The 24,072-nt window shown below is 44.7% G+C and overlaps 1 long non-coding RNA gene across 1 annotated transcript in view; it reads right to left on the bottom strand.

Annotated features, from left to right (window-relative positions):
- Positions 1 to 462: 462 nt before the first annotated feature.
- LOC308061780 overlaps positions 463 to 24,072 on the bottom strand; it is a 49,391-nt gene continuing 25,781 nt past the window's right edge. The window contains exon 5 of the long non-coding RNA XR_013927352.1: positions 463 to 23,261. This is a non-coding gene — a long non-coding RNA (uncharacterized lncRNA). The remainder of the gene's footprint in view (positions 23,262 to 24,072) is intronic.

Below are 24,072 nucleotides of genomic sequence, written 5' to 3'. Positions count from 1 at the left end.
TGATGAAAAACAAGTGAGAACTGCAAGACAGTGAAGTGACAATATACAGACTTGGGGATCTTGGTGTCATTACGTGGCAATCACCCAAATATTCCAAGAAGCCTGTCAGGAAAGAAAACCAGAAATTTGCAGGACTGCTTTAGGGTCTTAATTACTTGGGTATTAGTATGGTACGTAACATTATGATTTGCTGCAATTATACAATTACAGCAATATTACAAAATATTATAATGCATAAAGTGGATATCCTATTGCTGCATAATTACAATCTGCAATATAATACATGAATTGATTTGTATACTATGTACCATTACAGTGTTACATTCCGGCATTTCCCATGTTCCAATTGCAAATTGCCACTTAAAGCATTCCCTTAAATCCCTGTCCACAGCTCACTTGTGCTTTCCAACCTGCCTTAATTTCTTTTCTATCTTCATCACATAGTTTCTGCCTAATACTTGTGGTATTCCAGTCTGGTCCTGATGGATTACAAACCATTTCAAATGAATGCACAATTGTTCAAGAATGTAACCACAAAACTACATAAAAATAAAGCTTCTCCATCACTTAGGGTCTGGCTTTGTCTTATCCGCTAACTAGAAAATAATAACCTTTTGGAACTATTAGCGGAGCGTAGAAACATCCTTTAGTTTGAGTAATATACTGTAAATTAGCTTATCTACATACTGATTGTTGAGCATATCTGGAACCAATGGATCAGTTACAGTCTGTAACAGTTGCCTTACAGCTCTATTTGTCATGACAGTGATAGAGAGTCTTGCCCTGGATCACCCAGGGACCTGCAGCCTCCTTTCCAGCTCTGCTGTCCACTTTGCACACTGCCAATCAATCTCCCAGAAGTAACAATCCCTTGCTTTTTTCTATATTAATTTAGCAATAATGACAAATAATGGGTAGCTGTTTTGTGTCTTGCAAATTTAAATCCAAACACATAACCCATATTACTAAGACCTATGGACTTTGTTCCAATTTTAGCTACCTTTAAAAATATGGTAATTTCATGTTTCCCCTTGAGTTTGCATAGGATTATCTATGTAAATAAGGGAGCAAATCCCAGAACTAGCCAGAAATTTTATTAAAACTTTTTTCACAGGTAGTTGAAAGGCTTTACCTTTTTATGAGAAATTTCTATTTATAGGAAATTATTACTTATACCCTTTAAAAAGTCAGGCAACATTCCAAATCACAATTTTTTTTTAAAAAAAGCACAACATCTGTTTCATAAAAACCAAAATTTTGACTACAGAAAATGAGAAATTGGGATTTCCTACAATACCAAGTTAATTTGCAGGTTGGGTGGTTGAATCTCCCCCCTGAATTAGAAGCTGCCACCAGAACACACTTGTCATCAAACATTGCCAAGGACTCCAATGGTGGTGGAGCCAAACAGCCAGATGGGGGTGATGCCATCCAGCCACAAAAACGATGAGCCAGATGCATTTGCAACAGCATTTTCACTTTTTGAAGTTTCCCATTTTAATTTTAACACAGTAGTAGTATTTTATACAGATGTTTTAAATACTGTACTAATTCAATGTCTTTTGCCTCCACCAGCTCCAGTAATCTCTGGATTAGCTGAAGCTAAAGGAGGGAGCTCCGCACCTCAGAGTGCTTGGCCAAATAAAGCACAAAATCTAATCATAAATGATTCAGTATTTGAACAAAGGGCATAGTTGAAAAGACTGTAATTTTGAACTGATCTCTGCTTAATTTAATTTGCATTCAATGTCTTTCTGTTGGTCTCCATTAATATAGCCTACTTTGCATTTTTGTCAAGTAAATCTTTCTAGGTTTTTCCCCCTCCTCCATCACTTACATGCTATTCATTGGAAGAGATATGGGCAAAAAAATGCTTTTCAATAAACCCAGAAGGTTTTGTTCAACTCCCTTTTAACTTCTCCTCCCTCTCTCTATTAATATAATGTTCTATAAAGCTTGGCCTAGATTTTGTGACTGGATCATATCTTTCAAGGAAAAGATTTCCAAAGCGCATTTGTGTTTCACTATGGGACCAGAGAGCTGCCTTGCTCCTCCTGCCCTTTGGGAAGCCATCCGCTCACACCATACTTGGATACCTTGGATAACCTGCTCTGCATGATTCTGGTTTCTGACCTTAAATACTTTAAAGGGGCTAAGTTATCCTGTGGAATATCAAACCCTTAAGATACATTTGGCCGAGTAACTCAATTCATCAGCCACTTGTAAAAATTGTCATCACTGCAGGCTGCTGTTTTAAATAGCGATTAGGACTCAAATCATACTGTTTAAAGTATTGTTTATAGCTATTTAATATTTAGATTCCTACCGCTTTACCGTAATGTCACTACCTGCTTTCTCGTAACCTAAATGTTCCATATTCTTGTTTACCTTTACCCACGGGCAGCACGCTCGGGTTTTAATTAAGCTTGGCGGGAGGAGCAGGGCGGCCGGCGAGCGCCCCCTAGCGCCCGGAGGGGCCCGGTGCGCGGGGCCCCGCTTTGGCCCGGCCACAGCTCGCCCTCGTTCCAGCGGGAGCGGTACAGGGGAGCACAAAGACGCAGCTTCACAAACACCGGGAAATTCTCTGTAGTCAAGAAAGAAAAAAAAAATAATTGACATTTAGGATGAGAACTAAACCGGCTTCAAGGTTTTAAATTAAAAAAAAAAAAAAAGTCTAGATTGAGGCATGAGAAACATTTCAAAAAAAGAAGCTCCCAGGCAAATAATTGAAAGACTGCTCCCCCGACAAAATGCTGGGGTGCTTTGGCTACGGTACCACCAAAGCTCGGGGCTGGGACGAGACAGAAAAAGCCTGGAGCTCCCGGTGCGCTGGGGCTGGAAAGCAGCTGCCATGGAGAAGCAATGCTGACAGCAAGCGGAGATGCTGGCTGCTCAGGGGCAGGTAGATGGATCCGCTTACCTAGGCGGCTGGGTTAAAAGTGAGCATACGGCCCCATGAAGAGTGGGGTTCGAAGGGTCCTGTCAGAAGGCATGTGAAGGAGGTAAGGTGAAATCTGCTCTCCTTCGTCTCCCTAAGGACACGTTACCGAACACCATTTTTGGGGAAGCTCTGCAGACCAGCTTTGGGAACTTTTTCCTGCCGTAATTACATGCAGCTGTATTTTTAGCCCCTCCATTAAGTACATATTACCTCTTAAAATCCCGAGAGCTTTTTTTAATAGATTATTAGAAGGTTTTTTCCATCCTTTATTTTATCTTTAATTAGCTGTTATTCATACAAATTGGGCTAATATCAAAAGAAAAATATTTTCATGGAATTCACTGCAGGCAAACTAAACCATCTTTTTTGAAGTTATTTCTGTAAAATTAGGGCTATTTTGTCCTTATTCCCAGTTGCTTTATTATCTGTGCACAAATTTGGCCTGATAGAACTTGCAGCATTCCCAGTTCTACCTGACACCTGAGGCATTGTCCAGCAAACCTTGATGACATCATTGTGTGGATGTGAGAGTCACCAGTCTGCACCATGTCTGTAAGCTGGTATAAAGCACATGTGTGAAATAAGTTATTTCCCCAATCCCGTCCTCTGAACACAATGTGCTGCTGTCACTCCCACACCATGAAAGGGTTTGTGTTTTCTGTCACCACTAGTTTTCTCTGATGTCAAAATACTTGTTGAGAAGATGTGGTGATATACATATTTATATTGCTATACAATATGGTGGGTTTTCCCCTAAAACAAAGACTGGGTCAGGCTCAGTGCATTCAGAACTGGGAGGTCTCCACTGGAACAGGAGGTGGGCAGAAAGTCAGTCACCTCATATCTTTCGACCAATTAAGGCTTTGCCCATAAAGGTTCATATAAAATCTTGATTTGGATTTGTACGAAGCTACTAAGGATCAGCAAAGCAGCTGCTACAACAGTTAGCAGAATTTAACAGGCTTTTGACAAAGCTCATTAACACTACACTGCTGCAGTCCGCAGGCAGGGCCAGCAAGGAGCGAGCAGCTGCTGCTGTGACACTCGAGGGTGAGCTGCGGCAGCTGTGCCAGGTAGCAGGTCCATACCTGGAAGAAGAGGGTTTGAAGCCGTTCCTCTGCAGCGAGAACTGTACAGCCCCAGCACGGACCTGCCGTGCAGAGGAGCCACTGCACAGCTGTATTCTGAGCGTCCCAGCTGGTCACCACCTGTGTGCAGAGACAGGCGGCAGGGACCCCATGCAACCCTGCTCAAGCTCCTGCCACCCTCCGCTGTCCTCCAGAGAGCTGTCCTGGCCCAGCACGATAGCAACTGGCGCTAGGGCTAGTAGCCATTTGCTTTTGTGTTAGAGGATGAGTGGACTGAAACTACTGAAAACCTACAATATTCCCTGCGTGTAAGAGTGTACGATGCAGCTCTGCATGCAGATCAGAAGAGACAGCACTGCGCAAGACTAGCATTTTAGCCATTCACACTGAAAGTAATATTATGATTTTGCATTCATATTTCTGTCCACCACTAGTTCCTTCACCACCTCACAATATCTTTTACAGTGAAGTGATGTCTCAGATGTCCCAGTTCTGGTTCAGCAAGGGACATTTACTTTATAGGAAAGCCCAATAACAGATTTGGTTTGCACTGAAACAACTCAAAAGCTCCCAGCTAACCCTGATGAGAGCTGAGGAGAGCTCTGAACTAAGTAAAGCCCATTCTGATATGCAGGAACTGAACACTGGAGAAGGGGCCCATGGAAGAGCCATACAGCTCCTGACTGAGCTCAAACGCAAAAGGAAAGCGCGCGGAAGGTAGAAGCAGAGACAGGCTACCCGGGAAGAACATAGAAGCCTTGTCTGAATTTGCAGAGTGAAGCCGGGAAGGCCAAAGTTCACCTAGGCTGGAACACATAGAGGTCATTTTGGCCAACAAGAATTATTTCTAAAAGCACGCTGGCAGCAAGATGAAATCTAAGGAAGACATGGCCTTGCTGTGTAGCAGGGCAGGGAACCTGGTGACAAAAGACACGGAGTAGGCTGACTGCTTTTCTCTCTGGCCTTACGTTTCAACAGTAAGGTCTGCCGTCTGGTCTCCCATTTCCCTGATCCTACTAGCCTAGTCTGTGTGAGCATGCCAGAGGGCAGCAAGGGGAGGGCTGCTTCACCAGGGAGGGTGAGACAAGGGTAAAGACAGCACAGGCAGGGATCCTGCCACAGGGGTACGGTCCCACAGCCCTGGAGTAGGAGCAGCGACAGCACCAGGTCCTATCAACCATCCAGTGATCATCAGGCAAAAGCAAGGTAACGAGTCAGATCCAAGGTCAACCCAGGAAGTCAATGAGTCATGACCACCAGGAAACAGGTCTGGAAATAGGTCCTACAGCTGCAACATAGCTCAGGAAGGGACTCATCGTCTGGACCTGGGCTCAAGAGAGCTCCTGGCCTCATGGTCAGTGGGGGTGTGGGTGGAGATCCCAGGTGAGGGTGGTTAAGGCAATTACAGCCTATTGGTGCACTCAGGGCTTCAGCAGAGTGAGGAGTTGCTCATAGTTGAGTAAGATACAGTTAAAGAGCATTGAAGCCAATCAGATAGAAACAAGTCTACAGGACCAGATCGGATGGGCCTGAAAGTCCTGAGGAGTTGTGCGGGCGCTCTCTATCATCTTTGAAAAGTCATTGTGACTGAGGGAGATGCCTGATGTTTAGAAAGAGACACATCACAGCTATCTTCAAGAGCAACCACCCAGGGAAATGCAGGCTATTCAGCTTTGTCTTAGGTACAGGGAAGGCTGCAGAGCAAATCCTCCTGGAAATCTTTTCCAGCCACGTGAAGGTTATGAAGATGATTGGGAGCAGTCAGCATAGATTGTTCACAGGCAAATCACGGCTGACTAACCTGATCTTCTCTGATAAGATGCCTGGTTCATCGAATCATTGAATAGTTTGGGTGGGAAGGGACCTTTGAAAGTTGTCTAGTCCAACCCCCCTGCAAAAAGCAGGGACCTCTTCAACTAGATCATGTTGCTCACAGCCCCATCCAACCTGACACTGAATATTTCCAGGGATGGGGCCTCTATCACTTCTCTGGGCAACCTGATCCAGTGTTCCACCACCCTTATCATAAAAAATTTCTTCATTATATCTAGTCCGAGTCTCTCCTCTTTTGTTTTAAAACCATTACCCCTTGTCCCATTGCTACAGGCCCTACTGAAATAGGGAAGGGCAAGATCCCAAGCCCTGGGTCTCAAGAACTTTTTCAAGGCATAGTGTTTCCTTTACACAACATAAACATGTTGAAAGACTTCATCTATGCTTTGTCTAGGCCAGCTTCCATAGGCCATCCCAGACAATTTTAGTAGATATATACACTCATAAACACTGGATTAGATGAGGCATACTGTTTCTGCATTGTGGCTGTTTCTGTGTTCCCCTCGAAGGTCTTGTGAGGTTTTATTTCTTGTTTAAAGCAGTAAATTACTTCTGCCAGTTTTCTTTTTATTGCCTTTGTCTGAGCAGCAGAGCAGAGAGGGAGGCATTCTTGGCTGGGGCTAGAGGGAAAGCCCGTGGGAAGTGTCATTGCCAAGACCTTGGGTTTCATGCAGTGTGTGTGGCATCAGGATCGTCTTCTCTCAGTCCAATACAGCTAGGCTCAAGGGAAGCACAGTCTCTCTTTCAATGAAATGTATGAATCAAGCATAAATATTTTGTCTCTTGAAGACAATAGGTTGTTACATGAGTGCAGTTCAGTGGGAGTATCTTTGGAGTAATGGAGGGAATAGTTCCTTTGGGGTCCACTGCTGAGCAAAGGAGTCATTCATGGGAATTAGCCCAACTGGGATCCCCCCAGTGCAGAATTCCTCTTTGTTGTGTACAGCTTTGCACGAAGTCCTGATGCTTTTCCCAGGTCTATTTCTAAATCTCACCAATGCACCCCAGACCCATAACTGATGCAGGTAAAAAATGCATTACATCAGTTAACTCTTCTTCTAGTGCCAATGCAGATCCACATTAGACTTGCAGCAGCTTTAGTGGAGCCACTTGTTAGAAGAGGAGGTGAGAACTGCCTTTGTTAAGTGCGAATCTGGGCATTGAAAATGAATGGCCTCGTTTCTAAAGGAATGGAATCTTCATTCATTAAATAAAACACAATAAACTGTGTTAATGGTTAACTGCACTGAGAAATAATGAAGTAATGCCTAGACACTATTTTTCTTATCCATGTACTAACATTTATCAACTCCTGAAGTGCGATGAAAATACTTCCCTTCACAAGTCACAATGCTTTTCAAAATGTGAAAACCACAACTTATGTTATGGCTTCAAAGTCCTCTAAAAGACAGAAAACACAAGTTCCTCTGGAGAACACTTCTACATTTAGGTGATATTTCTTTCGCATTTAGGTCATAAATGTGAAAGGCAAAATACACCAAAGTGGCGAATTATTTAGATAACAAATGGAGGACATCACAATGGATTGAAAATAAAGTCATACTTAGCTTTGTAAACAAGGAACTTACCAAAGAAAATTGTTTCCTGCATATAGTACTTTGCAGAATGAGAATAATCAGGATATCTAAAATTGAACACATGCACACCATTTCCTAAAAGTCTCAAACATGACTGAAATGAGCCTCAGTGCTATGACTGAACCTCTGATTCCTAGACAGGCTCTGGTGACTACTCATGTGAACAGTTTTAGCATCAAAATGTTTTTTCTGCAACCACCCTGATATCTGCTAGAAAGACAACACAGCTAGGCACACACAGTCCAGGAGGATCCTGCAGAGCACCGATGATAACTTTCTGACACTGGTGGTGGCAGGATCCAACAAGGTGAGGTGTGCTGCTGGACCTTGTACTAACAAACAAAGGACTGGCTGGGGATGTGAAGGCTGGGGGCAGCCTCGGCTGCAGTGATCATGAGATGGTGGAGTTCAGGATCCTGCATGCAGGAAGCAGGGCAGTAAGATTGCAGCCCTGATGGAGGAATCCCATGGGTTAGGGCTCTGGAAGGCAGGGGGGCCCAAGAGAGCTGGCTGATATTCAGGCTTCAATTCCTCCAGGCTCAAGGTCGGAGCTTCCCTATGAGTAAGGAATCAAGCAAAGGGGGCAGGAGGCCTGCATGGAAGAGCAAGGAGCTTCTGGCAAAACTCAAACAGACAGATCATGGAAAAAGGGACAGGCCACTTGGGAGGAACATAGGACGTTGTCAGAACATGCAGGGATGCGACGAGGAAGGCAAAGGTCAATTGAGAATTAAATCTGGCAAGGGATGTCAAGGACAAGACAGGCTTCCTCAAGTACATCAGTAGCAGAAGGATGACTAGGGAAAATGTGGGCCCGCTGCTGAATGAGGGGGGTGTCTGGTGACAAAGGACCCAGAGAAGGCGGTGGTACTGAATGCCGTCTTTGCTGCTGAGGCCGGACCTCAGGAACCCCAGATGCTGGAGGCAAGAGAGAAAGTCTGGAGACAGGAGGACTTTCCCTTGGTCGAGGAGGATCGGGTTAGAGATCGTTTAGGCAAACCTGACACCCACAAACCCGTGGGCCCTGATGGGATCACCCCCGAGCACTGAGAAAGCTGGCAGGCGTTATTGCTGAGCCACTGTCCATCATCTTTGGTGGGCATGGAGAACAGGAGGGTGTCTGAGGACTGGAGGAAAGCCAGTGTCACTCCAGTCTACAAAAAGGGCAAGAAGGAGAACCCAGGAAAGGACAGGCTGGTCAGCCTCACCTCCACCCCTGGAAAGGTGATGGAACAGCTCATCCTGGAGGTCAGCTCCAAACGTGGAAAAAAAGAAGGTCACCAGGGACAGTCAACGTGGATTGACCAAGGGGAAGCCGTGCCTGGCAACCTGACAGCCTCCTACGGCGGAATGACTGGCCGGGTGGATGAGGGGAGCGGTGGATGGTGCCTACCTTGACCTCAGCCAGGCTCTTGACACCGTCCCCCACCAGAGCCCCCGGGCAAGCTCAGGAGCGTGGGTCAGGCGGGTGGGCAGTGATGGGCTGAGCAGGGGCTGAGGGCAGAGCTCGGGGGCTGTGACCAGCGGCGCAGAGCCCAGCTGGGGGCCTGTAGCCAGCGCTGTGCCCCAGCTCAGCACCGGGTCCCGTCCCGTTCAGCTGGGTCACGGGTGACCTGAGGGGACGGAGCGCAGCCTCGGCAGGTCTCCCGATGGCACAAACTGGGAGGAACCGCCGGGACACCAGCAGGCCGTGCTGCCCTCAGCGAGGCCTGGGCAGGCTGGAGAGCCGGGGGGAGGGGACCTCGTGGGGTCCCACAGGGGCCAGCGCGGGGTCCTGCCCTGGGGAGGGACAGCCCCTGCACCAGCACAGGCTGGGGGGGGGCTGCTGGGGGGCAGCTCTGCGGGGAAGGGCCGGGCGGTGCTGGGGGACAGCCGGTTGCCCGCGGGCCAGCGGTGGCCCTGTGGCCGAGAAGGCGGGTGGGACCCTGGGGCGCGTTAGGGGCAGCGTGGCCGGCGGGTGCGGGGGGCTGATCCTGCCCCTCTGCTCGGGCTGGTGAGGCCCATCGGGAGTGCTGGGCCCAGCGCTGGGCTCCCCAGTCACGGGAGACGGGGAGCTGCTGGGGAGGGCCCAGCGGGGGCTGCGGAGCTGGTGAGGGGCCTGGAGCACCTCCCTGGTGAGGAGAGGCTGGCAGAGCTGGGGCTGTGGAGCTGGAGAGGAGAAGGCTGAGGGGGGATCTCATCAGCGTAATCAATTGTCTTAAGGGTGAGTGTCAAGAGGATGGGACCAGGCTCTTTGCAGCAGTCCCCAGCGACAGGACAAGGGGCAACGGGCAAAAACTGCAACATGAGAAGTTCCATCTGAGTATGAAGAAACACTTTTTTATTTTGAGGGTTACAGAGCACTGGAACAGGCTGCCCAGTTGAGGAGTCCCTTTCTCTGGAGATAATTCAAAACCCACCTGGATGCAATTCTGTGCAACCTGCTCTGGGTGAGCCTGCTTTAGCAGGGGCTTGGGCTAGATGATCTCCAGAGGTTCCTTCCAACCCCGACCGTTCTGTTATTCTGTGATTCCTCACAAAGTCTGTACCCATGGATCCTTCTGAAAATTATGCATGTCCTTAATACTGCGAGACCACGGCAAACAGGCACTCCCTTTGGTTCCTGCTGTGATCTGGGGACAGGCTCTGTGCCGGCACCAGCTCCAACAAAACCTAGATGCCTCTGTAGCCTGATTGACGGTGGCCAGACACCACTGTTCCTGGAGAGATCTTCTAGACAGCAAGGGTTGGTGTGCTGCGTGATCCATCTGCGCCCCTCACCAAAGCCACAACACACGTTACAAGCAGGCCCTTCTCTTGCCACTGTCTGGAGTGATCAGCTGCTTCAACTCCATGAATGTTTAAAAGTAGTATGGTTAAAAAGAGGCCCTTTGGGTTTTTTGTAGTGATTCGTGGAAAAAATGAAATTGTGATGATGAAAGTGCCATTGAAGTCATACTTGTTGCACTGCACTATTCCTTCCTCTACAACTGTATGCAACTTCTTTGATGGGTTTTTCTGAGATCTGATGTAGGCTGTTGTTGTTCTCTGGTATTTAGGGAAATCCCCAAATTAAAATTATTGCAGTAGCAATTTCATAATTCCATGAAAAGTTTCATAAAAATGCCATTCATGTCATTCCCTGAAGTCATCCTTGCAATTACAGGATATGTGGTTACAGTAGGAAGGGGAAATTGTTTGTAAAAATACATATAAACTATAACATGTAATTTATAATAATATACAATATATTGTTGTTATGTTATATGCACATGCTTCACAGCCACACACTGGCTATCATTTTTACACTGATGCAGGCAAAGACTGTTCACCTAACAAAAGCTGATCCACCAGAATCATGTCTCAGAAGGGCAACTGAGAAAGTCATATTTTCCTCAGTCTAGAAAACTTATTTCAGTGGATCATGCCATTGTTCAAAATAGAGGAAAAAGCACTTGTGTTTTGTGATCAAATGTTTCAGATAATTCAAAAGCAATAAAGTTTAGGACAGCAAAATTTCTTGAAAAGAAATCCAATTTTGAGTAGGAGAGTCTTAGAGATAGCTAGTGCAGTCTGTCAAATCAGTATAACTGATCAGCAATTAGGTATGTGACAAGACACTGTGCATTTTTAAAAATCTTTAAAGAATAAGATCTTTTAAGAGACTTAGAAAAACAAAACACCAGGCACAGAACTTTTTTCTTCTGCTAACTTGCGGTTTTATTTCACTATTGCTTTCTTGAACTAGTTGCAGAGTTCATTACCACACAGTTTGCTTTCATTTTCTTATATAAGCACGTTTTCCCTTGTCCCAAGTGAAACAGGATATCCATCTTTCAGGATGAAAGATGCAATACCTTTTGCAAGACCATTCATTCGTATGTCGTAAGAGCACAAGCATTTAGCAAATTACATTGTGGTTAAAGGAAGTCTGCAGATTTCCTATTGCAATAGGTTAAAGCTTTTGTTGAGCTACAAGATTGACTAATGTGGGACACTTCCTACTTCCCCTTACTTTGATGTCATATATTTAAGGGAAGAGCAGTAGAAATAATAACTATATTTTATTGTTTATTTTTCTCAGTTTGCCATGACACTGACTTTTAAAGGGAGCAGCTTTAGAGAGCACATAAATGAGCTGGAGGTGCCCCTTCAATCCCGTGCTATTAGGCAGACTACCCCAGCGTCATCCGTGCAAAGACTATGGGATCTGCCTTCATCCCATTAATGAAGTACAGTGATATTTTTTTAAAAGATAATGTTAACAGTTAAATGCCTATGCTGCATTGTCATTGATAACAAAAACTAGCTAAAAATCATGAAAAGAGCTTAAAAAATAAACTGATTTTGCTAAGGAGATTTTTCAATTATATGTAACTTAGTAAGACAACAACAGTATACATATTAATTTCTTAATAACTTGCTCTCCAAAATTTTAGTTTTATTTTTGAAAGAAAGGAGTCACCAAAGTAGAATTTTAGGGCCTGTTGCTCTAGGAAAATCCACAACGATGATAAGGTAACTAGGGAACTAAACACTGACACTGCAAAGTGTAAGTTGAGCAACTGACTTCTTTAGCTAGACTGTTTCTCCTTTTACAATTTTCAGTTTACCAACTTTCCAGCTTCACGAGCTGCTTAACTTTTGGTCTTGAAGAAGAGCAGAAAGGTCTGGGCCAGTGAATCAACATCTCTGCCTCTTCAGCATGAGACCTTGCAAAGCCTGGTCTCAGAGACATCCAAGAAATTCTCCACCAGACAGGGAAAACCTCAGCCAACCTGCTCCATAGACTTAATGAAGGTAAAAAAGGTAGGAAATGAGAAAAAAAAGAGGATGTATTTGAACAGAAATATCAGTTTTCCCATATTCATTAGAAAGGACATGGAAACCAATATCACTATGGTGTTTATTTAAAAAAAAAAAAGGAAAAAAAAAAAAAAAAGAAAAAAAAAGAAAAAAGCTTCCAGCAGTTTTTAAAGCATTTTCTTTACTTATAAAGGGACTTTGATTCTTCAAGTGAAATTACATGCATATGTACCCTTTAAAAAGTATTTTGTAGAGGTGCTATAAAGGTTTGTCCACTTCAAGTCCATGACTACTCTGTGATGAATATCACATCCCACTTAAAAATGTTAGAAGGTTTAGAAGGAAATTGCTTAGCAGCACATTAACAGGCCTGGTCACACTGGCTCCTGCTGGGTTTATATATTGTGAGATCGCCTTTAGTTCCAGGAACATGAGCTATTTTCTTCAGGGGATTCTCACCTCATGCAAAGTCCAGGATGAGTGCTGCTTAGGGGAGGAGACAGCTGCCCGGCACTTCCACTCTTTTTCAACAGACAATGCCCCTCTCATCTATCGCCATCCATGTCTTTCCTGAAATTTTCTACTCCAGGAATGGTGGAGTGGTGCTGACTGCAACAGGATTTCTACCACAGCCTTCTAATACCTCACATATATGAATTATCTGAGGTAAAAGATGACATTAATATTAATCCTATGGAAAACGGAAGACAAAGAGCTTTTCCTGAGGATATCTATAGATTGGATCAAAAAATACCAACATTTTTCATAAAATAAAATTACGTCACGAAATAAAATTATTTCAAGACAGCTTCAGCTACACAAAGTAATTAATGGCAGAGGAATCAGGTCTCCCTCTCTTCTGATACTGTCTCCATGCCTTCATATATCACAATTTTTTTGCTAAGATGCTGAAGATTGCAATGACTTTGGCTTTAGGTACTTGGAAAATGAAAAACACCACTGTTTAGCTTTTAAAGATTGGTCATAATCAGTGGCCTGCAGGGGCTTCTTATGACAACCAAGACATTGCCAGTGGTTTGCCTTCTGTAGTACAGAAGGTAACAAAAGGACCATGCCTGAGTCCTCCCCTACTGGCGGTAACTTCCAGTGCCAAGGAAGAAAAGGTTTTGAGCAATTATAGGAACTATTGTGTCTCTACAAGTTCTTCAGACTAAGTAAGGTCTTTCGTTTGTGTTTCATTTTGAACTAAGCATGTCTCTCAACATTAGGTTTAGAGTTCGACTGGGAGGGGGCCATTATGAACACCTTCATTTTATATCCTAAACCTTGGAGGGCAGTTGGCTTATCCTTAGCATGCAGTGTGTAATTACTACCTAAATGATTATAAAATACTTCAGGGTAGATAATATTTTAAAATGATCTGAGAACTAACCCTAAATAAGAATTTTTTTTAAAAAAAGGTTTTAAACATTGTTTTTAAAAGGGTCAAGTTCATTCTGGAGAAGCAAATCAAGCCCTGGGGACCTCTCTTCCAGTGAAAGTGGTTACAGTACAAGCAGACTTTCAAACACTGTCTTCTCAGACCTCATTCCTAATCTGCCTCTTCCGTTTCACATGTCATTTCCAGCAGTGAATAAAGCCCTGAGGAGAAATAAGCCTAATTATTTGTACATGGCCCCCCACAGTCTCCTATTTGATTATGTCAAGCAAGAGTCATTCTGCTGACGCACCTCTCGCCAGCCGGCTGTACAGTATAGCGATGGAGCTCCTTCCCTCGTTCTGCTTTCCTTCTCCACTTGGCAGAGATACGTATGTGGGATTTCACAGTGTTGTCTGCCAGCTTCGAAAGGAGAGATGTGTCAAACTACTATTGGTTGGTTTCAGTTTGTAAGGGCTAAAATAACAATATTTGAAGCTTCAGACAAATACCAGGAAGGAAAAAAAATCTCTGCTGTTGATTTACTGGAACACACTATCATTGAGACTTGAAGGGAGGGAATTTAAAAGGAACAAACTGCACGTATTGCGCAAGCTATTAATTTTACCATTTGATGAACAAGCCCAATAACGCTTGTCCTAATGTAAGAACGTAGGTAACACACTACAACTCACAGTCGTCATGCCTATTTTAAACTGATCTCAGCATAACTTCCCAGATTAACCAACTACTACACTTTCTCAAATAACAGCTGAATTCACCCCTTCTCCTCTGTCTGTTGCTTCCAAAATCATTTCTTGAATACAGTCAGAGCACAGCTAGTAAGACTTTTAGGGATTAAACTCAAGATCATTACAATATACCTAAACTGTCTGTTAATATGCAAACCCTAACAAGCACACAACAACTTTTTTGAAACATAAACTCGAGGTCGCATTTCCTATATATGGTATCTCACCTCCTTAATACAGCCAGGGCATGTTATTCGAGAGTTATCGTAAGATTTGTGTGGGTGCTGGAGCAGAAGGAAGAATAAGAGGTCTACTAAACACTGAAGGCAATGCTGAACTACAAAGCAGGACTTTGCACAAAGACTACGTGCCAGATGTGTGCACCCTGCTCATCAAAATTAGCAGCCAGAGAATTCACAAGCCTTTTAAAGCACATTTATAGAACAAATATTTTTTCCTAAAAATTGCTAGGCAGGTTTTGTAGCAATGTTGTGCAAGGTAAATATAAAAATAACTCATAAATATCTTAAGGCAAGAAAAATATTTCAACCTTTTTGGCCATCAGTAAGTTCTGCTATTTAAATTAAACTCAGGAAATTTTCTTTATTCTTGGGACTTCCTAGGCAGTTACAACTGAGAAGCCACAGAAGACCTCATACAAGTTTGATAAAGCGAAATCGCTCTGGCATAAAACTACTGATTAGCTGTTAGAAAGGTAGTAGGAGTCCATGTCGCTATTTTTAAAACCCTACTCTGTTGATCCAAAACACCCACGCCGTTCCCGAGAAATGTGAAATATTCTGAAAGACTGATAAACGGGTTTTTTAAAAAAAGTTTTCCTCCAAGCAATTTTCCACTGCCAAAAAATAAGTAATTTTTCAAACCAAGTAACTCATTTGGGGATAGTTGTTTTCACATTGTATCAGAAGATCATTTTACGTTGCTTGTACTCCAGACGGTCCTAAAAAGCTACTTAGTTCAACTCCGGTACAGGTAGGAAACTCGCCACCTTGCAGGTGCTTTACCATTTCCCCAAACTGGGGCTGTAACCCCATGCCCTTCATCTACTGCCTTCTCTACAGCCTTCCCCCTTGCCCAGTCCCATCAGAGCCACCTCCACTGGCTCCCCGTGCCCTTCTCTTGGGGCAGAGGCATTGCAGAGTTCCCGGAGAGCAGGCAAGGGACTTACCAGGTGGCTCCTCCGGAGAGCTCCCCTGCCTTCCCAGGAGGTGTTGGATGAACCATACATTCTGGAGGAAACACACACATTTGGTGGGGAGAAAAACTGAACTGCTTGCAAGGACCAGCTCTGTGGCAGAGCAATAAATTAAACCTGTGGAGGCCATCCGTGAAGATGGCTGCTGGTCTTGGTAGCCCTTCTGCATGGCAGCCTTCCACAGATGGTTCAGTCTTCAGTGCATTTCATATCCCTTTATTTTGGCCATGAATATCCATACAAAATACTGTTAGTACCAGAGATTGTCTGTGAATTCCCACAAAGGGGATGTTGACATGTGCTTCTCTGTTCCCTGCCCAAAGGAAAGACCACATACAGTGCTGCCGTTCTGTTCTAGCAACTTTTTTTTAACATAAGATATAGGGCAAGCGTCAGACCTTAACTCCAAAGAGGTAAGCTGATATTTTAGGTAGCTATATCCTGCTGTACCTAAGCCTTTAAACTAATTGCAGCAATACTGTGTTCAGGAGAAGTACTCAATTAACTCCCCAGCTTTCTAGGGAAGTTTTGCACTTTCTCCTGAGCCTCATGCTACCATAACTATACTGCCAGAAGATGCTCAAGAGAGCTACTTCAAAATGCAGGGACCTCAGTCACTACATTTACTGCAAAAATCACCAATATGGGGTTCTGGTGGAATCCTTTTATTACTGCTTTCAGTTTCCAGTAACCTCCATCTCCAGGGCCTTGAAGGCAAAGAACTGGGAACTTTTTACCCATGCTAAGTAGAGGTCAAAGAGGGTCAGTCTGGTCCTCTCCTGGCCTGCCCACAGGTTTGAGTGTGAACATGTCACGTTCTCAGCCCTCTCATTTCCCTGCAAAAAGCGCTGAACTCCCCTTCCAGAACAGGCAACACACACAGCACGCTTGTAGATGACTAATACGGTATTCCATGTTGCAAATATGATTTATTCTGTTGTCATTATTTTTATTACAGTCAGCCCAAGAATGATCCTTGTACTACTTTATCTCAGTAATGGGATAGTTTGGCAACAATATCACTGGTTTTCCTCTTTCTAAAGAGAGGAGACATTTTTCAAGTGTATGTTTTTTGAAAGCCATGGAATTGGAGGGGGGTGGGGGAGGGTGTGTGTGTGCCAAAGAAATGGGTGAGTCAGGCTGCTAACAGATAGAACATGCAGATCTTTTAGAAAAGCATTAAGCTGTTCCTTAGGCTGACTTCACAGACTGATACAGCCATCGTGGTCTGAGCAGAACACTCGTTAGCACATGAATCATAGCAGAACAACAGGTAGCTAAACGTACAATGTTATGGCACAGTTACATCAATGTCCAGGGTAATAAAAGAGAGAATAAAAATAAAGAGTCAGAATACAACTGTATTATTCAGCCTGATTAGAAGCCAAAATATTGTGATGAGCCAGCCAAAAAAGACAAACGCAGTCACACACACATCTTTCCACTGCCCCAGTAAACCTTTGGCAATCGAAGAGAGATTATTTGCTGCAGTTTGATTCTGCTAGACAAGAAAAAGAAGGTTGGAAAAAAGACAGTGCACATGGAAAGGGACTAAGGTAACCACCAAACATTATTAGGGAGCATTTTCTTGTCTGTGTAACTGAGACTTACATGGGGTGAGGACAGTAGGAATGTGTGGGAGCCTTGCCAGCCCCATGCTGCCTTGGTGCATGATTTGCTCCACGACAACTCTGATGGAGCAATTTACTCACTTCCTATCTGCTCACAGAAACTCCTACCTGCTTTCTGTGTGCCGAAACTGGCCAACTGTCTTCATGTCCACTCCACTGAGTAGAAATACCTGAGTATAATTTATTTTAGAGAAACACAATAACACATTCAGAAAGTGGAAAGATTTGCTTGTTGAGGGATGGTCCAGTGACCCAGTAACGTAACACTTCTGCTAAGTCACTGGTTTTTGAAAACAGGGGAGTGAGAAAGCCTTTCCTAAGACGGTAACTCCAAAATTTAGAAAGCTATTGAAAAGCAGATTTCTGAGGGGTGGGATTAACTGGAAGAGACACCATAAGGTTTTCAAAATTGAAGTCTAGATTGCCAGAGTTGTGCTCTTTGCTGTAATTAATCCAATCCAAAACCTAGATCCCTGTAGGACAGTTACCATTTCCTGTGCATTGAATTCTGCACCACCGTTTTATTTCCAAGTCAGAACAGGTAAAAAGCAAGAGCTGTACCCAGGCTGTGTATACAGGATACTCTTAAGACACTGAGACACAGTCCCCATCACTACTGAAAAAAAAACACAGCAGTCATGCAGGGAGATGTGACAAGTACCCAGCTTTCAGACCACTGCAGGCAGGAAAAGGTCATCCTATTTCAGAGGGAATGCTGGTGTGTGTAATTTGTTTTCCATTTCAATAGATATTAAGTTAAACATTATAAAAGACTTTGTGACCGGGTCTTTTCCTCCTGCATACTGCTGGGAAGCTGCAGCGTTTAGAGGCTGTGATCTCACCGACTCCAAGGAAATCCAGCAACAGCATCAACAGCCAAAGAGATGGCAGCAAGCCAGGCCAGTTTCGCTCAGAAAATTCTGCTGCTGGGGTATGCAGAGCTGTCAAAACCCTGGCCAGTGTCACCGAGCTGACATGAGAACTGGGGGAGTTTCACACCGCTGCCCAGTGCTGGGGAACCAGCATCTTCCCAGCCCTCTCACCCCACAATACGCTTTATTGAACTTCTTTTTCAATTAACCCTTGCTGTTGGCCATGAAGGAGCAGCCAGATTTTCTCAGTAAGCGTTACCCATAAGGACAGAAAAGTTAACATTTCAGCAGCAAAGACCCGCGGCGTGACCTGAGGCCAGCCAGTGCCGATACGAGGCACTCCTGGATGTACAGGGAAATTAGGAAAGATGACAGCTGTAGAGATAAGATGAAGAAATAGAACAACTTTCCTCACTGAAAGGGCCAAAGCCCCAAAACCAGTCTGGAAGTCTGTGGTTACATAGTGTGATACATGGTAAGGAGATAAGAGTGAGGCTGGAAGAAGTGATACTGGGATGAAGCAATCAGCCACACTCATAGGAAACAGCCATGTTCCACATTCTTCCAAACACATCCAAAACACTTGTAGCATCTTGTCCAGTTTTTGGCTGGTGTCTCTGACTCTGTTACATTACTGCAAAATAATCATTAAAAAAATAAAGAAAGATTAGACTTGCACTGACAGGCATCTGAATACACAACTGTACAGAGGAATGTGATGGTACCTGCAAGATGCAATATAGACTAAATATCTTCCAACTGTAACTCCTATAACGTTTTTCAGAGAGTGCCATTTCCACTTCTGTTCTAGCCTGCAAGACCTGGAAACTTAAAAATGAACTTGTTTGAGATACAGTCTATGTTAACAGAGAAAATTCACAAAGTTCAGTTTCTTTTAAAAGCTGTAGGGAGCAAGTGTGGCTCATAACAAACCCTGAAGCTGGAAGACTGGAGCATAGCATTTAGTGCTATGAAAAAACGCCTGTCACAGTCCTAATGAATATGTGTTTAAACTCCAAACACCTGTTGGTCAATTATAATAGAGCGCTGTGAATATTTTTTTAAGTGTTTTTGTAAAAAGTCCAAGTATAATGAGTCCTGCTCTGGGTGAGGCTGAGAAAAACCTGCTATGTAATTTCAATGTGCTCTGCTGCTGAGATCTCCCTTAGCCTATGCAACCAGGGCATAATCTGCAGATTTTTGAATGTTAATTTGAATGATAATTCCCATTCAGCAGATGAAACATCATAAGTACGGTTACTTCTTTAAGAAACCCTGATCATTGAAATATCATGTCTAGAAAAACAGAGAGCGAATTACCCATGGGTTCAGGTTCATTACATTTCATGATTAACCTCCAGGCCTGAGGTTTTTCTTAACTTCAATTCTAACTTTAGACATACAAATTCAAACTGTCACATGGCTTGAATTATCAGTAAAGACACATGCATGCAAAACAATGGTTAGGTACTTTTGAAGAAGTACATAACTGCTAACGTGGGTATTTGGCCTCAAGAAGTTTCACGTGGGCTTTGACACTAATTTACTGGGTTTCTTCAGACAAGACAGCTTTTGCATTTTGAATCCCCCGTGTGTACAATGAAGGGAATGACTGTAGTTAACCTGTTAGGGACTGCCGGTTTGATTAATTACTGTAGTATCACCACTGGCAGCAGCCGCAGAGTCAGCCAGGCGCTGCAGTTCCGTCTCACGCAGGCAGCACCCTGGTGCATCACGCTCTCCTTCGCAGAAAAGGGAAGTGGGACAGGCCGCTGCACAGTCCCGGAGAGCTTTGAACAACAGCTCTTGCCCTCGCTCTGGGAGAAGTCACCACCACGGTCTCTTGCATTTTCCCTGTAGCAGGCTTGCTGTTACACTGACTAGCCATGGCTCTCAAGAGGCACCGAACACCTTTGGGTCAGTTACTCAGCGAATCATCTTCTGCCTGTGAACAATCAGAACATAGAACTTAAGGAATTGAGAAGAGAGGGGAAGGGATAACATTCCCTTTTTTGTCTTCGCTGGTTTCCCCAGAAAAAAATGCCTTCAGCATTTCAGCCAGCTGCAAGGCTTGTGCCTTCTCTGTTTCATTCTCAAGAGGTACATCTGGTTTCTGGTCAAGGAATGGCCCTTCACCTTCCCTTTTTCCTCTGAAACGAAATAAAACGTGGACATCTGCAATGTAATGAGAATGAAACCACTTCATTCACTTTCAGAGAGACTAAGTGAAGTTTCCTGAAACATAACAGGATGTGAAAGCAGCAGCAGCACCCTGAGCAATGCTCCGTGAGTCCCTGCAGTGGCAGCACATCTTGTTGCAATGTCAGGCTGCCCAGGGAACTTCTGTTCATTCCACATACCTCTTCCGATGACATCTCGACCTAGTTCGTTGCTTTGAAATTATTACCTCTTGAAGTTATTGGTAGCCGGTCACAAGCGGCTGCGTGCTGGGGCCAGGCCTGTTTAATGTCTTTATCAACGATCTGGATGAGGGGATCGAGTGCACCCTCAGTCAGTTTGCAGGGGACACCAAGCTGGCCGGGAGAGTTGATCTGCTGAGGGCAGGAGGCTCTGCAGAGGGGGCTGGGCAGGCTGGGCCGATGGCCGAGGCCACGGTGTGAGCTTCAACAAGGCTGAGTGCGGGTCCTGCACCTGGGTCGCACCAGCCCCACAGAGCTACAGGCTGGGGCAGGAGTGGCTGAGAGTGCCTGGTGGGAAAGGACCTGGGGTGTTGGTCCACAGCCAGCTGAACGTGAGCCAGCAGTGTGCCTGGGTGGCCAAGAAGGCCAACAGCAGCCTGGCTCGGATCTGAAACTGTGTGGCCAGCAGGACTGGGGGACTGATCGTCCCCCTGTACTCGGCACTGGTGAGGCCACAGCTCGAATACCGGGTTCAGTTTGGGCCCCTCCCTGCAAGGGGGACGCTGAGGTGCTGGAGCGTGTCTAGAAAAAAGGCCGCAAAGCTGGGGAAGGGTCTGGAGCACAAGTCTTCTGAGGAGCAGCTGGGGGAACTGGGGGTGTTTAGCCTGGAGAAAAGGAGGCTCAGGGGGGACCTTGCTGCTCTCTACAACTACTTGAAAGAAGGTTGTAGCGAGGTGGCTGTCAGTCTCCTCTCCCACGTAACAAGCGATAGGACAAGAGGCAATGGCCTCAGGTTGCACCAGGGAGATTTAGACTGGATATTGGGAAAAATTCCTCCACCAAAAGGGTTGTCAAGCACTGGAACAGGCTGCTCAGGGAAGTGGTTGAGTCACCATTCCTGGAGGTATTTAAAAGAGGTGTAGATGTGGCACTTGGGGACATGGTAGACTTGGCAGTGCTAGGTTAATGGTTGGACCTGATTATCTTAAAGGTCTTTTCCAACCTAAACAATTCTATGATTTTATGGTTCTCTGACGTCCAATGTTTGGCAAAGGCAGTCTAATCCGAAAAAAAAAATAAATTAAAAAAACAGATCCGTTTCTTTTTCTGTTATTTGGAAATTTCACAACAGCTCTTGCCAAATTGCATTCACATTCCCCGCACCTTCTTGACCAGCTAACTTCACTCCAGACCTCAGACAGAGTGGATTCAGCTCACATCCAGACACCCATTCATCCTAACCTGTTTGCAGCAGTGTTGTGACAGCTGTTCTTTGTGTCAGGGCTGGCCGGCTGGGGAGAGCAGGGGGATGAGATAAATATGACAAAAGGGCTGTTGTGACACCAGCTTTGTACAAAGGAAATTAGGGATTTTGTTTCAAGTATGGCTAAATTGTGACGTCTCTCCAACATGTATACGAATGCTTATTTTTCAGTAACTGTGATTTTCTACTTGTACCGCTCTGCATTTCTTCAGCTTTTAATCAAGCCCAGACCACACGTCTCCAACTGAAAGTAACTTTGTCTTTTCCCTCCAGTGTCACAAGTGACAACACCTTCCACAAACACAAGCCTCCAGACCGCAATGTTTGGCCAGGCTGTGGTGCCTTCGGGTGCCTGACACATGCCGATGCCCTCTGGCATTAGTTATGTTATCTTATTACGGGTGATCTCACAAGCTCCACTGGAAAGGCTTTCCACAGAGTCTTAGCCCCCCCAAAATCAAAACACAACACTTTTATCTCTGCAACACATGATGAATGGAAAAATATATCACGGCCCCATATTGGCACCTGGTTTGTTAAACGCAGGATTTGAGCCTCATGGTTTGCTTTTCAATCTGACCTGCTTCAGCACTTACTGCTCGCTATTGCTGAAAATAGGTGCCTCATGCTCGGTGCCTCTGGAGGTCGGTGCGCTCATCAGTGGTTTTGCTCTGCAGAGAAGTGAGGTCAGCCCAGAGAAGTTACGAGTCTAAAGTGTTTCATAACACTCGAGTTAGAAATTGGGGCTCAGGACCTGGATTCCTGTCCCGGCTCTGGTGGGGCTGGGCTGAAGGCTCTCGAAAGCTGATGTCAGGAGTGATTTAACATGTGACGGTGCATGGAAACTGGCTGTGCAAGATGTTGCAACATGCAGTAAGAGCAGCAAAGGCAGCAGCAGTACTACAAGCACTTTGACACAACAGCAGTTCACCCCGAAGAAAATGCCCATAAAAAGCATTTACAGCCATCCTCTGGAGGAGTTGGTTAATTAGATGGATAGCAAGCGGGATAACTGGAGGTTTCCTAAGGCAGATGTGGCAGTTCCCTTACTCCAGAGGTAAGGCTGTGTGTAAGCAGGATGCAGGAAAGAGGGGGAGGTGGTAAAAAACAGAGGATAATTCACATTTTCCATGACCTGGGCACTTTCCCCAGGGCAGGAGAGAGCAGAAATCAGAAGCAGGTTTGCTGTTTCTTCCCTGGGTTAAAGAAGGGATTAATCACAAGGGGAAAATGCTTTGTAATACTGTGACTCAGCAGAAAACATTACTTGCTTGGAAGCTGCTGAAGGACAGGGCTGGGACACAGCAGTGAGTCAGGAAAACCTGGGATCTGGGCTGCTGCCATCACCCTTCCCTCTGGCCCTCATTTAGCAATCTGAGCATATGAGAACAAGGTGATCGCTTAAAAATACCTCATGTTGTCTTGTGTAGCCTGTGTGGATTTCGACTGCACAGCAAAAAGAGAAGTACAGATGACATTATTCTCCTTTCTGTGGAGTGCTTTTTGGCACTGATCTTCCTACGGCAGCTTCAGTGGCATGGTCCTAGCAAAACAGGATGGTCACCCATAGATGAGCCCTCCAACACGTACAGTCATCTAAATTCGTAGTAACACAGACCCATCTTTTCTACAGGAAAAAAACATACGAGGAAGAAAACCTCGTATCACCCCAGCTCTATACTATGTGGTGTTTTTAGGGGAAGATCCCTCAGAACAGAGGATGTACCTTCTAATAAATCATGTGTTAGCTTCTGTAAGAACTACCACAAGGGCACTGGAGCAATGACCTGTCATCTCATGGAGTCAAAAGAAGACAAGTGTCATCCCCAAGAAAGACATTGTGAGGGTAGGAAGCTATCCACTTGCTCTCTCCTGTCTGATTTACTTAAGTGGTGCTGCAAAGCGATGAATGGTACCTAATACCTGAGTACTAGCTCAGAACATGAGTTACAGGAGTTTTTCAGACTTTCAGGCTGTACTGCTCACCTTTTAGGACATGTTAATTTTCTCTAAACCCTTCAGATGGACCTACATAGTGGTTTTCTTCTCACCATTTGATGTTACATGACAATCTGGAGACCCCATCCAGAAGCAAACCTCACAGTCAGCAGCAGCCTATAACTCACCAGGAAGCTGACTTCCCCCCGCCAGATTTTATAACCCAAATAACAGGCAATAGGCAGTAGGTAAATAAGAAAGAAAGCATAAGTAAAATAAATAGCCTATATAAAATTAAATAGAAGACTAGGGAAATGTGATACACAGTGACAGTGAAGGCAGGTGTGATACATGACCTAGTCACCACAGAGACCTGGGTAATTACAAGCTGGTTCTGGATCGTTCATGTGGCAGAC

The sequence above is a fragment of the Falco punctatus genome (genome assembly GCF_963210335.1).
Source record: "Falco punctatus genome assembly, chromosome: 4".
In the NCBI taxonomy this organism is placed as follows: Eukaryota; Metazoa; Chordata; class Aves; order Falconiformes; family Falconidae; genus Falco; species Falco punctatus.
Note: the sequence above shows the minus strand (reverse complement) of the source record. Positions and strands in the feature narration are given on the sequence as shown.